The sequence below is a fragment of the Prionailurus bengalensis genome, chromosome B3 (assembly GCF_016509475.1).
Source record: "Prionailurus bengalensis isolate Pbe53 chromosome B3, Fcat_Pben_1.1_paternal_pri, whole genome shotgun sequence".
Lineage (NCBI taxonomy): Eukaryota > Metazoa > Chordata > Mammalia > Carnivora > Felidae > Prionailurus > Prionailurus bengalensis.
In genome coordinates, this window is record NC_057355.1 from 139,317,564 (window position 1) to 139,333,439 (window position 15,876).

A 15,876-nucleotide genomic window follows, 5' to 3' on the forward strand; every position below is an offset into this window, starting at 1 on the left:
AGATTCAAAGACACAAATAACTTGACGATAAAAGCATGGAAACAATATACTATGCCAAGTGTAACCAGAAGAGATCTGGAATGGCTCTTCTAATATCAAATAAAATGGGCTTTAAGACAAAAAAAATTATTACTAAGGACAAAGAAAGACATATATAATGAGAATAGGGTCAATCCATCAAGAAGATATAACAATTATAAACATATATTCACCTAAGAACAGAGTCCTAAAATACATAAAGCAAGAAATGACAACGTTGAGAACAGAAATAAGTGATTGAACAAAATAGTTGCAGATTTCAACACCTCAATTTCAATAACAGAAAGAACAAGTGTACATAAGATCAGTAAGGAAATATAAAACTTTAACAATATTATAAGCCAACTAAGTCTGTCCTCAAAGGACACAAATGTCCCATGGAACATTTTCCAGAATAAATCATTAAGTTAGACTATAAAACAAATCTTAATAAATTTAAAAGGACTAAAATCACACAAAGTATTTTCTCTGACTACAAGGGAATGAAATGAAAAATCAATAATAAAAGGAAATGTGGTAAATTCACATATGTGGGAATTAAACAATACATTCCTAAATAATGAATAAAAGAAGAAATCACAAGGAAAATTTTAAAATATTTTGAATAAATGAAAGTGGAAGCATAATATACCAAGATTTATAGGTTTCAACTAAAGCAGGTGTAGGGGTAAAATATAGCTCTAAATGCCTATATTTAAGAAGAGGAGAGATCTCAAATCAAAAACCTAACCTTATACCTTAAGATACAAAACAAAGAAAATCAAACTAAACCCAAAGCAAGCTGAAATTTTTCCACCCATTTTTATATTGGATTGTGTTGTTGTTGTTTTGCTTTGTTTGGGGTTTTTTTGTGGGTTTGTTTGTTTGTTTTGTTTTGGTGTTGAGTTGTATAACTTCTTTATATATTCGGATACTAACCTTTTATCAGATATGTCATTTGCAAATATCTTCTCCCATTCAGTAGGCTGCCTTTTAGTTTTTTGATTATTTCTTTCACTGTGCAGACACTTTTAATTGTGATGTAGTCCCAATAGTTTATTTTTGCTTTTATTTCCTTTGCCTCAGGAGACAAATCTAGAAAAATGTTGCTACAGCCGATTGCAGAGAAATTACTGCCTATGCTCTCTTCTAGGATTTTTATGGTTTCAGGTCTCACATTTAGCTCTTTAATCCACTTTGAATTTTTTTGTTTATGGTGTAAGAAAGTCCAGTTTCATTTTTTTTTCTGCATATAGCTGTCCAGTTTTCCCAACACCATTTTTGAAGGGACCATCTTTTTTCCCACTGCAAATACCTTATTCTTTTGTTGAAGATTAATTGACCATATAATTGTGGATTTATTTCTGGGTTTTCTATTCAGTCGTATTGATCTATGTGTCTATTTTTGTGCCAGTACCATAGTGTTTTGATTACTACAGCTTTGTAATAATATAACTTGAAGTCTGGACTTGTGATACCTCAAGTTTTGTTTTTCTTTTTAAGGATTGCTTTGGCTATGTGGGGGTCTTTTGTGGTTCCATACAAATTTTAGGATTTTTGTTTCCATTCTGTGGAAAATTCTGTTGTTATTTTGATAAAGATTGCATTAAATCTGAATATGTAGATTGTCCTGGGTAATACAGACATTTTAATAATATTTGTTTTTCCAATCCATGAACATGGAAGATGTTTCCATTTCTGTGTGTTGTCTTCGATTTCTTCCATCGATGTTTTATACTTTTTAGAGCGCACGCCTTTCACCTCTTTGGTTAAGTTAATTCCTAGATATTTAATGATTTTTGGTGCAGTTATAAATGGGATTGTTTTCTTCATTTCTCTTTGTGGTGCTTCATTTCCATGTATAGAAATGCAACAGATTTCTGTGCATTGATGGCATACTACAACTTTACTGAATTAATGTAGCAGTTCTAGTAGTCTTTTAGTGGAGACTTTAGGGTTTTCTATATATAGTCTCACGTCATCTGCAAATAGTCAAAGGTTTACTTCTACCTTGCCAATTTGGATGCCTTTTATTTCTTTGTGTCTGATTGCTGTGGCTAGGACTTCCAACAGAATGTTGAATAAAAGTGATGAGAGTGGGGGCGCCTAGGTGGCTCAGTCAGTTAAACGTCCGACTTCGGCTCAGGTCACGATCTCGCAGTCCGTGAGTTCGAGCCCCGCGTCGGGCTCTGGGCTGATGGCTCAGAGCCTGGAGCCTGCTTCCGATTCTGTGTCTCCCTCTCTCTCTGCCCCTCCCCCGTTCGTGCTCTGTCTCTCTCTGTCTCAAAAATAAATAAAATGTTAAAAAAAAAATTAAAAAAAAAAAGCGATGAGAGTGGACATCCTTGTCTTGTTCTTGACCTTAGGGGAAAAGCTCTCCTTTTTTCCCCATTGAGAATGATGTTCACTATGGGTTTTTCACACATGACTTTTATTATGTTATGTTCCCTCTAAACCCACCTTGTTGAGGATTTTCATCATGAATTGATGTTGCGCTTTGTCAAATACTTTTTCTACATCTATTAAAATGACCACATGTGTGCTTTTATCCTTTCTCTTATTGATGTGATGTAGCACGCTGATTGATTTGCGAATATTGAACCACCCTTGCATCCTGGGAATAAATCCCACTTGATTGTGGTAAATGATTTTTTTAAATGTATTGTTGGAGTCAGTCTGCTAGTATTTTGTTGGGGATTTTTGCATCTATGTTCATCAGAGAGATATTGGCCTATTTTTTGTGGTGTCTTTATCTGGCTTTGGTATCAGGGTAATGCTGTCTTCATAGAACAAATTTGGAAGTTTTCCTTCTTCTTATACTTTTCGGAATGGTTTGAGAGGAATAAGTATTAACTCTTCTTTAAATGCTTGGTAGATATAGCCAGCGAAGCCATCTGGTCCTGAACTGTTGTTTGTTGGGAGTTTTTTGATTACTGGTTCAATTTCATTGCTGGTAATCAGTCTGTTTAAATTTTCTATTTATTCCTGATTCAGTTTTGGTGGGTTACGCTTCTAGGAACCTATCCATTTCTTCTAGGTTGTTCAATTTGTTGGCATATAATTTTTCATAATATTATCTTACAATTGTTTGTATTTCTATTGTGTTGATTGTTATTTCTCCTCGTTCATTTGTGATTTTGTTTATTTGAGTCTTCTTTCTCTCTTTCTCTTTTTCTTTATAAGAGTCTGGCTAGAGGTTTATTAGTTTTGTTGCTCTTTTCAAAGAATCAGCTCCTGGTTTCCTTGATCTGTCCTGTTGTGATTTTTTGCTTCTGTGTTGTTTATTTTTGCTCTAATATTTATTATTTCCCTTCTTCTGCTGGCTTTAGGCTTTATTTGCTGTTCCTTTTCTAGCTCCCTTGGTTGCGTATTTGAGACTTTTCTTGCTTTTTGAGGTAGACCTGTATTGCAATACAGTTCCCTCTTTTCCTTTCCTGCATCCCAAAGGTTTTGGACTGTTGCCTTTTCATTTTCATTTGTTTCCATGTAATTCTTTATTTCTTCTCTGATTTCTTGGTTGACTCATTCGTTTATTATCAGCATGTTGTTCAACCTCCATGCATATGTGCTGTTTCCAGATTTGCTTGTGGTTGACTTCCAGTTTCATGGTGTTGTGGTCAGAAAAGAAGCGCAGCATGACTAATTTTTTTTCAATTTTTTGAGACTTGTTTTGTGGTCTAATATGTGATCTATTCTGGAGAATGTTCCAGGATGCAGCCACTTTGGAAAACAGTTTTTCATTTCCAAAAAGTTAAACATAGAGTTACCATCAAAGCCAACAATTCTACTCCAAGAGAACTGAAAACATGTATCTATACAAAAATTTGCACGTTCATGTTCATAGAAAAATTATTCACATCAGACCAAACGTGAAAACACTCAAACACCCATCAACTGATAGGTAAACAAAATGTGGTCTCTCCATACAATGCAATGTTTTCAGCCATAAAAAAGAAATATAGTAGTGATACATGACACAACACCGATGACCCTTGAAAACATTAAGCTAGATGAAAGAAACCAGACACAAAAGGCCATACGTTATGTGATTCCATTCATATGAAATGTCCTAAATAAGCAAATCCACAGAAAGAGAAAATAGATTAATGGTTGCCATAGGCTGAGAGGAGGAAATTGGGAGTAAATGCTAATGGATATGGGGTTTCTTAATGGTATGTTAAAAAATACTCTGGAATTACATAGTGGTAACGGCTGCACAATTCTGGGAATACACACACAAAAAAACTCACTAAATTGTTCACTTTAACGTGGTAAATTTTAAAAGATGTGAGTTACAGCCCAATTTGAAAAGCCTGTCCACAAATGCTTATAGTGGCTTGTTTGTAATTGCTAAGCAGGGGAGAGAGAGAGAGAGAGAGGGAGGGAGGGAGAGACGGAGAGAGAGGGAGGAAGGAAGGGAGGGAAAACACCAAGTCCCTCAAGTGGAGAATGGATAACGTGGGACATGCACGCAGTGGAATATTCCTCAGCAAGAAAAGAGAGACACAGAGCAGCATGGTTGTATCTCTGACTCATTATGCGAAATGAAAAGAGCCAGACTCAAAGGCCTGCATACTGTGTAATTCCATTTCTAGCACCTTCCTGCAAAGACACAGTTGTATAGACAGATAACAGATGAGTGGTTGCTTGTGACTGGGGTGTGGGGAGAGGATGGCTACAAAGGAACGTGGTGGGAGGTACTTTGGGGAGATGATGGAAGTCTTCTACATCTTGACAGTGGTGGGGGTTATGTGATTGCCTACATGTGTCAAAACTCACAGACTTGGGGGCGCCTGGGTGGCTCAGTCGGTGGAGCGGCCGACTTCGGCTCAGGTCATGATCTCGCGGTCCGTGAGTTCGAGCCCCGTGTCGGGCTCTGTGCTGACGGCTCAGAGCCTTGAGCCTGTTTCGGATTCTGTGTCTCCCTCTCTCTGACCCTCCCCTGTTCATGCTCTGTCTATCTCTGTCTCAAAAATAAAAAAATAAATTTTAAAAAAACTCACAGACTTGTACTCTAAACAGAATAAGTTTGACTTTATGTGTCTTATAACTTAATAGAAAACGTGAGTGATTTCTCTTTAATGTCTTAGAAATCTTACCTGTCAGTGTTTGGAACACCACTCATTTTTAGAGTGATGCATAGCATTGCACATTGCACATTGCACACTATGGATATATCCTAGTTTATTTACCCATTCCTTAATTGGGGGGGCACTTTTCCCTTCCCTTCCTTTCCCTTCCCTTCCCTTCCCTTCCCTTCCCTTCCCTTCCCTTCCCTTCTCTTCCCTTACCCTCCCTTCCCTTCCCTTCCCTTCCCTTCCCTTCCCTTCCCTTCTCTTCCCTTACCCTCCCTTCCCTTCCCTTCCCTTCCCTTCCCTTCCCTTCCCCTCCCTTACCTTCTTTTCCCTATTATAGCATTCTTTCCATAAACATTCCTGTCCTTGCTTCCTTACACCATGTTTTTATTTCTCTAAGACACAAACCTACAAATGGAATCCCTAGGTCATGTCTTACCCTTAGTGTTCTGCTGAACCCAGACAACCCTCGGATTCTTCTACCCAGTGGTAGCCTGAAACCTTTCCTCTACAGCCCAATAGGGGGCTGAATACGGAGGCACTCGTGCTCAGTTTCACTGCCTAAGGGTTGGTTACATTTTTACTCAAACACTTGTCTCCAGCATTGTTGCCCTGTTTGGTGGAATGAATGGGCTGATATATATCCCCTCTGTGGTTCGCTTATCTTGCTTTCCAACAATCTTGTCTTTGGTGAGGTGGGTAATAGATTTGCAAAGCTACGCAGGATTTTTTGGCAGGAGCACTGATACTTTTTAAGCAACGTTGGATAGCCTCCGTTACCACAATTGACAGCTTTACTTACGATGCCCGGATGATTCACGCAGAGTTTTATGTCTAATTTAAAATCCCTAGGAAGTATTAATTTCTCAAGGTGATTGTGTGTGTGTGTGTGTGTGTGTGTGTGTGCATATATATATACACCAACATATATTTAGCCATGGAGTCTTGAAACTAGGAAGAACCCACTACACCCATGTGGGAATGAATAGTAATCGTGGAATACTCAGTATCTCGCACAGTGCGTGGCATGGGGTAGCTGTGGACTAGATGTTAAATATACCATCCCTCCAGGTCACTAACACCAGACTAAGAGTACTTACACTCACAAGCTTGGGAATCAGGCGTCTGTCTGCTGGGACCCTACTCCAACCTCTCTTTCTGCGTCATGGATTCTTCTCAGAGCCCTAGAACTGCAAGTCTGTCTGCCTATCAGACATCATCATGGGATAGCCCATCAACCTGCCTAAGAATGGAATCTCAGCTTCCTTCCTTCTCCTCCCTGCAGTGCCCTGACCTCAAACGATGGTGAAACAACCCACTCGGTTGGCCAAACCAGAAACCCAGACATCACCTTTTTAAGTCAGTCTCCCACACCCAATCAATTCCCAGCCCTGTTGATTCCACCTTCCTAACCATGTTGTATAAATGCCTGTGGAAACCAACGATTCTATCCATTACTTCACCACAGTTCTGTCCAGGCCATGTCCCAGAAGAACTGTAACTTGTTCCCAGCTTCTTTCTTGACTTCTGTGCCCTCTTTCATGCCATTCTCCAATTGGCAGACAACGTTATGTTTTGAAGGTGCTTTTGAGGGGCACCTGGGAGTCTCAGTCAGTTGAATGCCTGAGTATTGATTTCAGCTTAGGTCACGATCCCAGGGTCGTGGGATCAAACCCCGTGTCGGGCTCTGCCCTGAGCGTGAAGCCTGCTTGAGATTCTCTCCCTCTCTCTCTCTCTCTAAAATAAAAAAGAAAGAAAGAAATGTGGCTTTGGAACGTAAACAAGATACTTGCTTTTATAATCGATTGAAACCTTGGCTTTCATGACGGCTGCCTTAGCTATGAGTATGAAAATAATGTTCTTAAAAACTCAATTGACAACTTTGTTCTCTCAGAGATCAATAATTTCCCCTGAGGCCATAAGCCTCAGACACCTAGCCTACTCTTAGTGGTGAAAAGATTTAAGGTTAAAATGAATTACCTACAATATATGTACATTTCAAATATATACACTATATGTGTGTGTGTGTGTGTCTATACATATATTTCAAAATGTTATCCTGCCATATTTTTGACAGTATAAAGATAAATAATGTCAGTTTCCACGTCCTTGTAATGGACAGGGCGAACCTGATGTCTGAGCCAAGGTGCTCAGTTCCAATGAGAGTCTTAACAATAGCATGTACATTTCTTTTTTTTTTTTTTTTTTAATTTTTTTTTTCAACGTTTATTTATTTTTGGGACAGAGAGAGACAGAGCATGAACGGGGGAGGGGCAGAGAGAGAGGGAGACACAGAATCGGAAACAGGCTCCAGGCTCTGAGCCATCAGCCCAGAGCCTGACGCGGGGCTCGAACTCACAGACCGCGAGATCGTGACCTGGCTGAAGTCGGACGCCTAACCGACTGCGCCACCCAGGCACCCCTCATGTACATTTCTGATTCTGAATTATGGAAAGAAATCTCAAGCATAATAAAATTTGCTCCATTGACTTGTTTTTTTCTGAAGAATTATGATGAACTAGAGACATATTGCCTGCAAGGAGTAGAAATCTACTCAGATGAGCCAAAACACAAATGCGCTTACAAAATATCCAAGGGAAGTTCGTGGCTATCAAGCGCAGGGTGTACTTGGAAACTGGAAGTGAGCCAGCCTCCTCTTTGTCCCTGGATAGCTAGAAGGCAGACATGGGGTGGGGGTGGGGATATCTTGGACCGTGGGGTCAAGGGCAACACCAAAGGATGGTTCAGTAGCAAAATGAAGAGAATCTGGACTCAAGTAATTTTGGAGAGTAAAGCCAAGACAGACTTGGACTATTCTGTGAGACAGAATACGCTGCAGTCTTGTTTATTTCACTGTTATTTTGGTTTTCTGCCATGGCAGCTGAACTGACATCCTAAATACTGCACTCCACATCCCTTATACCCTTAACTGAACCCCGTCTCTACATTTATCTCTCCCAGGCTATGTGCTTTCTCGTATCTTGCTCTCTGCTTGCCATCTGTGTTCTCTCTCAGTGCAAACTCTGCCTCCATGACTGATAAGCCAGCCTTTACCTCAATGCCAAATTCCTAAGACAGGGAGCATCTCCCGGGCTCCCAGCTAGACCTCCATCAAGCTATGGGTGGGATCCCAAGGGCTCCTGGTGCCAGAAGAGAGGATGACACAGGGTCTTTAGGAAAGAAATGTGAGAAGGAAGGACATAATTAGCAACTCCAAGATAGCCTGACACTCTCTCCACCTAACAATGGAGACCATTTGTGGGACCCAAGTTAACAGCATAGGAAATAAAGCAGAAAAAGCTCCTGAAAATTAGGTCTGAGCAATTTGTTTTAATTTATAATTTCATTTTGTCTTCCTGACTACCGATGACACAGGTACTATGATCATCCCCATTCATAAGAGAAAAGTGCAGCACAGAGAGGCAGAACACTGTGATCAGGCTGGAAGAGGTAGGGCCAAGAGTCAACCTCAGGCGCTCTTGCCCACAGCCCTGAATTGCCTCTGAAAGTCTCAGGGACCTCTAACCCAGCCTTACTAGAGAGAACAAGTCTGGGGTCCCCTGGCCAGCTGCCGTACAGCAGGGTGAGACCCTGAGTCTCTTGACATCTAGCTGGTGATCTTTGCACTGCACCAGGCTCCTCTGGGGATGTCTGGAGAAAACACCTAGAAGGGTGTTGAAATGTCAGCTGCCTCTCTTGCCCCGCTCACTATTTCTGAGCCTCAGACGCCATTGTGGTAATGGAAACAAAGAGTTTCTGATTGAGTCCGAGGGCTGTGATGTGGACATTGACCCTCAGCGTCACTATCTTCTGCCTGGTTACCTGCAAAGTATCACCCAGAGCCTCTTCCTAAAGCCTTCCAAGTCCTCCCCAGTGTGGAATGGGCAGGCGTGCTGCCCCGGTCAGCAGGCCCACCGTCCATGGTGATAATGGAGGGCTCACTTGGGTTGAATGCATCAGTGGATTCCCCAAAGTGATGATTTTCAGCTTGAAAAACAATTACCTAGTTAGCACAACATCCATTACTGGGAATCAAGGTCACTGTCCAGGGATTCTCTCTGGCTTTCCACGCCTGCCTCCTGGGGTGCACGACTCCTAGGGAAGGCAGGATGCCAGCGGTACGCAGCTGCGCCCCATCGGGTGGCACGGAACCCTTTCCAAAACAACGCAAGGTGAAGCCTTTCTGGCAAATAATACAAAGCAGGAGCCAGTGGCTCAAACACCCATGCGCGAGGCCACCCCTCCCACCTTGCCAATGCCAAAGTTGGTTGACGTGTGGTGTGTGAGAATGAGAACTCCCTATGGACAAACCGAAGAAGGGCAATTTATGGTGGCTTTGGCATTGACTTGGGACATGTGTCCACGGGATACCTTTACTCAAAGACCAGGAAGTGGGTCAGGCAGGCCAATGCTTGAAGAACACACTGGAAAGGGGGCACCTGGGTGGCTCAGTTGGTTAAGTGTCCGACTCTCGGTTTTGGCTCTGGTCATGATCTCATGGTTGTGAGATCAAGCCCCGCGTTGGGCTCTGCACCGACAACAAGGGGCCTGCTCGGGATTCTTTCTCTCCCTCTCTCTGCCCCTCCCCTGCTCTGCTCATGCTCTCTCTCTCAAAATAAATCAACATTAAAAAAAAAGAAAGAATACACTGAAGAGAACAAAACCTGGATCCCCATGAATGAATTAAAAAGGATCTCAGCCTATTTTATGGAGCATGCCCTATGGGCAGTACTTTTCATGGGTCCTCTCATGTAAGATTCTTATAAAAAACCCTACGATGTACCATCACCGTTCTCACTTTACAAATGAAACTTTGGATTCCAGGTCCTGAGATGTCTCCATTGCAACACCCAGGACGGGGCATGGTGATGCCACATGTCAAATCTCAGCACAGAGTGTTTATAGAATATGGAAAATTCCTTACATCCTTGGATATCCCTCTTCAACAAGAGAACACTCCTTTTATCTATATGCTAAATGGTAATAGCCCCCAACCAGCACACAAAAACACAAAATTCCACATTTAAAAAATCGACTCAGATCCAGGTTTGAGGTCTTCTCAAAAGCTTTCTAAGATCTAACACTGGTGGACTCCCTTAGGTTATACCAGAAATCCCAAGGCTTGCTCAGACCATAAAATTGGGGCACAGACCTAGCTCTCTACTTCATGGTACCTGTGTTCTCCTTCCTCATCCACGGAGGCTGCTTTTAGGAATAGAGCTCAGGCATCCCCACTCCAAGAACATGCAAAATCTGCCCCTTTCTGATCTCATGGCCTCAAAGCTCAGAAATAAACAGCCCCTCCTTCTAAGAAGAGAACCAACTTAATTATGAAACACGAAAGCCATTAAATCCTCTTGGAACTCAAAGCCTGCCTGCCCATCGTACTGGGGCAGGGAAGGGGACAAATCCCTCTTCGCTTTTATTCAAGTGTCCCCAGCCGCCCAACCAGCCAGAAACCAACTAATTTCTCAAACAGCCCCCCCCCCCCCACCTTCACATCTATTTTACCCACCGGGCTTCTTTGAACAAAGCACACCACAGCTGAAAATAATATGGTTGAAACAACTGGAAAATGTTTGTATTTTACAGATGAGAAGCTAAGGGTTTCCCCCAGGGTCTCTGAGCTTCTGGAGAAGCCCGTCAGAGTTTCAAAAGTTGCCCCACTCTGGGTTCAAAAGCCCAGTGATTGCTACATCTTGATTTCTAAACACCAGTCCCAAGGAAGGAAAACAGAGCTTCTTTGAAAAATGTCTGGCCTCAGGCTGGAACAGGAAAAGCATGATATGGGTCTATAACATAAAAGTGTGTCTCAAGAATAAGGAAGTTCTAGAAAAAAAAAAGGAAGGAAGGAAGGAAGGAAGGAAGGAAGGAAGGAAGGAACAGAGAGAAAAAAAGAAAGGAAGAAAGAAAGAAACAAACAAACAAACAAGGGTGGGAGGGAGGGAGGGAAGAAAGGAAGGGAGGGAGGGAGGGAGGGAGGGAAAGAGAGAGAAAGAAAGAAAGAAAGAAAGAAAGGGAGGGAGGAAGGGAGAAAATGTAAAAAGGACACAGAAAACAATGTGAACCAACTTAAAGGAATTTCCAGTGGACAAATCTGAGACAATGTGCACCTCAAAATAATGTAGTTTCTCTTCACTAAATTATGTCCCACAAAATTTACATATTGGAGCCCTAAAAATGAAATGGCATTTGGAGATGGAGACTTGGGAGGTAGTAAGAATTGGATGAGGTCAAGAGGATGGGCCCTGATGATGGTATCAGTGCTCCTATAAGAAAAGACAACAGAGAGGGGTCATCTGTGACCCCGGAAAGCAGGGCCTCACCAGAAACAGAATCGGATGACCCCTTGATCTGGGACCTCCAGCCTCCGTAACTGTGAGGAATACATTTCTGTTGTTTGTACGCCCCACTGTCTACGGTACTTTGTTACAGAAACCCAGGCGGACAAAGACACCAACTGAGGAACATTCTACGGAACAAAAATGCCAAGATGTCAAGAACCACAAAGATTAGCTAATGGACAATTCCAGGCTAAAGGAGACAAAAAAGCAATGAAAATCAAATGCAACAATTAATCCCAACATGGGATCCTGGATTAGAATAAAAATGACCATAAGGGACAGTTAGATATATGATGAAATTTGAATAAATTCCATAGATTAAATAATAATGTTACATCAGTGCTAAATTGTCTGATTTTGATCATGATACCATAAAAAATATTCTTGTTTTTAAGAACACACGGTACCTCTTTGTGGGTTAGAGATGCATAATATCTGTATCCTTAATCTCAAATAGTTCAGAAGAAAATTAATAATTTGGATATATAGAGAGGGAATAATAAAGCGCTTGCTTTATTATTAATAAGCATTATTATTAATAAAGCATTAGCTTTATTATTGGTGAATCAAGATAGTTCAGAAAAAAATAATTGGATATATATGGAGAGAAGGAATTATAAAGCTAATGCTTTATTATTGGTGAATCTGGATGGTATATGGGAGGGCCTCATAGTATTCTTGTGACTTTCTGGTGTTTGACGTCATTTCAGATCTAGAAATTTGAAGCTAACATGAAATTCAAAGATAATTGGGGTGCCTGGGTGGCTCAGTTGGTTAAGCGTCCGACTTCGGCTCAGGTCATGATCTCACGGTCCGTGAGTTCGAGCCCTGCATCGGGCTCTGTGCTGACAGCTCGGAGCCTGGAGTCTCCTTCAGATTCTGTGTCTCCTCCTCTCTCTGCCCCTCCCCTGCCCATGCTGTGTCTCTCAATAATAAATAAACATTTAAAAAATTAAAAAAAAAAGATAATTATGTGGAGCTCAAAGATAAGTATATTCACTCACACTCACCCCCTATGTGATGGGGGGTAGGGTGGGGTGGGGAGCCAAATTCAGTCTCAAAGTGAAGATTTCCACACCTCAGTGACTCCACATGTCCATCGGGTTCACACAGCTGCGGAAGTTCCGCAGTTGGTGGTGGGGAGTTTTCTGCGTCATTCACATGGAGTCGGAGGACGAAGAGCACCGAAGATCAAACCCTTACAGAAGTCCCCAGGGCTCTTTTACTCCAGACGCCCCCACCCCAAGAATCGGCTTGCGTTCCTATATGCCAAGGCTCTTTCTACCGTAATGGCAGGCACCCAATTCAAGTCGGCTGGCCAAAGAGACAGTTCACTGGCTCACTTAAGCCTCAGGTTCTAGGAGCTCAGAGGCTGTCGTGCTAGGTCTGTCTCACTCTGTCCTTCCATCCTGATCGCCTCTGCTTTCAAGCAGACACTCCCTTCACAGGGGCAAGATGGTACCAGCAGCCCCAGGCTTGCCTCCAATAGGCTTCATGGCCTCAGGGCAAAGGGAACCTCTTTTTGCCTCGTAGTTTCAGAGAAAGTACTTGCTTGACTTTCATCGGCATCCTATGTCTCTGCCTGATGGACACGGGGATGTAACCACTGATCGTCTAGGCTCTGGGTCATGGGGTAACCCCTGAATCTGAGAGGGTGGGTGGTAGAGAAGCTGTCAACCCGGTCAGGCACTCTGTGCGACAGTCGGGGAGGGCTTTTCTCCGCGGTCTTTTCTCTCACACGGTGCTGGGAACAGAGAAGGCGAGAATGAGTTCTGGGCAGGTAAAAACAACGGATGCCGCCCACACCCTGCCCTCCAATTGCACATGCCACAGCCTTCCCGTACCTTCGAATTGCCTCCACCTAACAGGATGCAATGAAATCGGGTCCAGTCAGACACTGCCCTCTCCCCCAGCCCCAAACAGAGCCGACCTAGAGGCATATCCAGATCCCAACCCATGACCCCTGGGTGAATTTCATTAACCTCCATCAGATCTCAGGATGATTTCCAGAGGCCCAGCTCACAAGCAGCTGAATGATAAATTAACTCCCTCTCTCAACCCATCTCTTGTACCACGGAGGAGACAGAAAAGGAAAAATTACAACACAAATCCTTTTGGGAGAAGAAGGGGAAACAACAGACTGCCCCTTGCCCATAGTGTTTGCCTTAGGAACAATAACAAAGGACTCCCTCCCGGCAATGAACGAGTCCTTGGTGGGTCACTTTTGGCTGCCCGTGGTCTGCTCTCTGAGGAGATCCCCTCATCTGCTGACCTTTGCTGCTGGGTCACGAAGGATGCTCCTTTGAAAGCTGTAGGTCTTTGGCAACCCAATCTCTGATCGTGTAGGCTCAAGGCCTCACGACTGCCTCCGGGGTGGAGCAACCGAGGCTTTCAGTATTCCGGTACTGGGATTTCTCTAGAAGCCCAGCGACCTGACGCGTTCATATCCTGGCCTGCTTATTTCAGAGCAAATCCCCAGGCCAGTTAGAAGCCTGCTTGAGGTGGTCCTTACATCCAGGCCATGGCTTGGGAAATTCTGTAGATCAGAAACAGCCTTCCCTCTGTTCTCGTAGCTGACTCTCCGTCAACCTGGATCATTAACCACAGGCAGAGAAACTCGCTCAGGGAAGCCAGATTTTATTCTCCACCATGTCTTGGGCGGGCCAGCTTCCAGAAAAGCTCAATTCTTTCTTGTAAGAGCTTACTAAAGTCCGCAAGAAACTTACGCCAAAATCCGTTTTCCCACCGTCTCTTAAAGCCAGTACCAGTGGGCACACAGTCTCTGTCCCTGGAAAAACAAGACACTCTCAGCCGGCTAGTTTGCTCCAAATAACATCCCGCTGTAGATTTTAAAATTCTCATTGCTCAACGCCATTTACCGCTCAGCTGATTCCTCATTTTGGGTTCTGTTACTAACAACACCTCACTTCTGCTATGCATTTCTTCTTTTTTCTTTTTAAGCAAGAGACTTTAAAAATTTTTTTGTTGATTTATTTATTTTTGAGAGAGACAGAGACAGCGTGAGTCGAGGAGGGGCAGAGAGAGGGAGAGAGAGAATCCCAGGAGGGCTCTGCGCAGCCAGTGCAGAGCCCCAGTACGGCGCTTGAACCCACGAAACCGTGAGATCGTGACCTGAGCCGAAACCAAGAGTTGGATGTTTAACTGTCAGAGCCCCCGGGGCGCCCGCCCCTCTGCTACGAATTTCAATACTGAGCCAGATCTTTTGGTTTCAGGACACAAAACCCTTATTTATTTTCTCCAGCAACTGCAAAGCCCAGAAGTAGATGCGCCTTCAAGCACCAGAGGATCCAGGTGTTCAGATGACGACACCGGGGACCCTCCCTCTTGATCTCTCAGCTCTGCTTCCCGATGGGTCACTTTGGTAGGACGATGACTAGTGACAGCTCCAGGGCTAACTCTCATTGGACCAACCTGGAATTACTTGCTCTTCCCTCAATCAAATTCCTGTGGTAGCCCGGGGGGGTGCGGGGGTCAGCGTCAGTCCTGGCCGAGCCACACGGATGGAGAGCTGAGGATGGGGAAAATTAGGGTGCCATTGCCAGAACAGAGAGAATGGGTGCTGAACAGACGCCAACAATACACATCCGCTAGAAGTCTCTGGGCTTAAATGGCAGCTGTCCCTGGAGGGCACAAAGAAAAAGGGAAGGCACAATTCTGGATCGCCTACTATGTGGCTTTCATCCATTTCTTTTCTCCACATAAACTTTTGAGCCCCTGCGATTACCAAGAATAATAACAGCGAATTCTTACGTAGCACGTGTTGTTTACTGAGCTTCAGGCTTCCGTTTGCACGGCTGACAACTCTACAAGGTAAGTCCCATAACGGACCATCCCGGTGTTAGAAGGAACTGAAGCACAGTTCAGTTAAATTGTAGGGCTGGGCGTCTATGTTAATTTCCTAGCGCTGCTGTAACAAAGAACCCCAAACCGCAGTGGCTTGAAACAACAGAAATACATTGTTACGGTTCTGGAGGCTAGAAGCCTGAAATCAAGGTGTCGGCAGAACTGTACTCCTTCTGAGACCCTAGGCAAACCTCCTTCCTCCTCTCTTCCCAGCTGCTGCTGGTGGACAGAGGCACTTGGGTTTCCCGGGCTTCCAGGTGCACCACTCTGGTCTCTGCCCCATCATCGTGTGACCATAGTCTCTTCTCTTCTCCTTCTTCTTCTTCTTTTTTTTTTTTTACTGTTTATTTTTGAGAGGGGGGAGGGGCAGAGAGAGAGAGGCACAGAGGATCCAAAGTGGGCTCCGTGCTGACAGCAGACAGCCTGATGCCGGGCTCGCTCACGAACCCCAAGACCACGACCTGAGCCGAAGTCAGATGCTTAGCCATCTGAGCCACCCGGACACCCCTCTCTTCTCTTCTTATAAGGACAGTCACATTGGATCAAGTCCCACCCTAATGACTTTATTTAGCCTT